The following is a 2,655-nucleotide window of genomic DNA, read 5'->3' on the forward strand; positions in this document are numbered from 1 at the left end:
TGGTCTATTTCAAGACCATGTTCGCTGGCCGTTGTCCTTATGGATCCTTCGCCCACTGAGTTTGCTGCTGCAGACTGCGATGGAAACTGTTTCCCGCGCTCTGTCACAGCTGCCAGTCCCTGCTGCCAGACTGAAATGTGCTATTTGGCCATAGCCCACCTGCTGCCTTGCAGGTTTTGCCTCTTTAGGCAAAGATTAGGAGAAGGCAACTCTGACTTCAAATCCCTGGGCTCGGCTCACCAATCTGTCACTGGATCATACGCCTTTGGTTTTCCCTTCCTAAAGTCACCAGCTCCTTTGTTTTGGTGAAATTGAGTGCAAAGTTATGGTTAGTGCACCATTTGGCCAAGTTTTCAATCTTACTCCTGTTTACTGACTCATTGCCCCTTTTTATACAACCCACTACCGTGATTTCATCAACAAATTTGTAGATGGCACTGTTGTCAAACCGAGACACATAAGTATGACAGAAGAAGGATTGGTAGATGGGGTCAAGTGGGAGTGGTCGATGAGTGGAATTTGGACTTAGAGGTGAGGGGATGATAGGTGGAAGCAGGCCCATAAAGAGAAGAAAGTAAGGCAGATGAAGCCAGATCACATCCTGAAACCTTCAATTTACCATTAATAGTGTGGGGTTCATAAGTACATTAATTCGAAACAGAAATGAATTGAATCCTTTAATGCAGTAATGTGCAAATGTTTGGAAAATATTCAACTTCATCAGTAGTGAAGCTGAATATTTAAATATAAACTGGAAAAACAGAGTATTTTGAAATTAAACATCCCAGTGGACATTAAGTACTTGGTGATTAAATAAGTAAAGTTAATTGTTTTCAAGAAGGGTTTTTTAAAATCTGAATACTTCTTCCATAAATATATAGTGATGGGTCTGTTGGGAGTTGTAAATCCCATTCCGTCTTGTCTTGCAGGATGTCATTATCTTGTAGATTTGCTGGGGATTCCGCAAAATCCAGATATCAAAGAGAGAAAATAAAATGGATTAATAGCAATTAATTTTCAATTAACACACTTATTGCTGAGTTTAGAGAAAAATAAATGTGAATCAGGAAATGGATGGCATCTTTACTTCAGATGATTTCAGATCCCCTTAATCATCATTTTCACATAAAAGCAAAAAAAAAAATCACTTCTTTAAAGTGATTATTAATGCTATATTTTCACTAAACCTCTATAAAGGAAAACATTTTAAATCCGTTCTAATGTATGATAATGAGACCATCTTAAAAATTGTTGATTTCTCTATTTTAGTCATATTAACAAACTTCAGTTAATTAAAGTATTTAATAATATGAATTCAAAACTCTACTGCATGGTATCTAAAGAAGAGAGAACTTAAGATAACAGAAATATATGAACTGAAAAGTTGATGCAATACATTAAAAGATTGTAAAATTGTCTTCTGTTTATAAACCTAAACGTTGTCAATAGTTTTGTGGATATATCTAAGAAAATAATATATGATTAATATTATGTAGCATTTGGGTGAATAACAAAAGCAACATTTATTTATTTAACTATTTTAAATGAAACATACCTTCTAAAAATTCTCAATTATTGGACCAAATTCAACTGTCCTCTTCACCCATAGGATAAAACCTGCTGTGAGATAGATTTCCAGAGATGTTGCAAAATCACTATAAGAAAAACAAATAGTAATAAGAATTATAATACCAAACTTGTCCCTGCCATTGGAAGTTCAGAGACAAACAGAATATGAGTCTGGAAAGTGTCCCTCAAATAATTTTTAAATTATATAGGTAAATATACTTCATCATGTTTATTATTGGTTGTTAATGATACACATATCTAATTTTAAGCAACAAAATGCTGATAGAACTTAATGTATTACCTCAATCAGCTGCACAGCACTGATAGGTTGATTGTTGCCCTGCTCTGGATTAAGTGTCACATCTTATAAAGGATCTGACTAAACATTTCACATGCTTTTCTCTTCTTTTCCTTCTCTCTTCCAGCATCTGTTTTATTTCACCATTGGTTTACCTTTACCCTCAGTAAGAATTGGGAGAGCCAGCATTACATAAAAGACTAATCTAGATGATAAGGATGCATGGATTTGGAGGCAATGTATTAGTATGGATAGAGAATTGGTACTACAAGCTCCTGTTTATTTTAGTGAGTGCCACTTTGTGGGGTTGATGCAGGCTGCAACCATCCACAGTTTTCAAACGTTTACAGACTGCATGGCACCATTGAGTATTGACTATAAACAAAAGTTGATTCTCTGGAGGAACAAAAGAACAATGGTTGTTTATTAAGGAAAAAACAGATGGTGAGAGAGTCATATGATTATGAGTCATGTGTTTGGGATACTTAAAGAAACAGTTTTTCAGAATTGATCAGCCAACCATGTGATAAACACAGAGGTGGAATAACTGTGGAAATGGACATTTCTGCTAATTCTTCTTATCAGGGGAATTAGTAAACCACTGTGACCAATGTAATGGTCATTTTTATTGACCCATATCTGGTAAAGGACACAAGTTAATTCCTGCATGAGATTGTAACCATTGTTATGGTCATTTTGACTGGCCTGTGCCTGGGTTTTGGAAGCATCATGGAAGTCACAGGAAAAGGGAAGTAGCAGAAACCAACCATATGAAAGAGCATTTCTCT

The 2,655-nt window shown here is 35.6% G+C and overlaps 1 non-coding gene across 1 annotated transcript; it reads right to left on the bottom strand.

Annotated features, from left to right (window-relative positions):
- Positions 1-1,057: 1,057 nt before the first annotated feature.
- On the bottom strand, positions 1,058-1,126 carry LOC138752179 (small nucleolar RNA SNORD123). The gene has a single exon (XR_011350434.1). It is a non-coding gene; the product is annotated as a small nucleolar RNA SNORD123 (small nucleolar RNA).
- Between the last annotated feature and the right edge of the window lie 1,529 nt (positions 1,127-2,655).

Source organism: Narcine bancroftii, chromosome 1 (assembly GCF_036971445.1).
Source record: "Narcine bancroftii isolate sNarBan1 chromosome 1, sNarBan1.hap1, whole genome shotgun sequence".
Classification (NCBI taxonomy): domain Eukaryota; kingdom Metazoa; phylum Chordata; class Chondrichthyes; order Torpediniformes; family Narcinidae; genus Narcine; species Narcine bancroftii.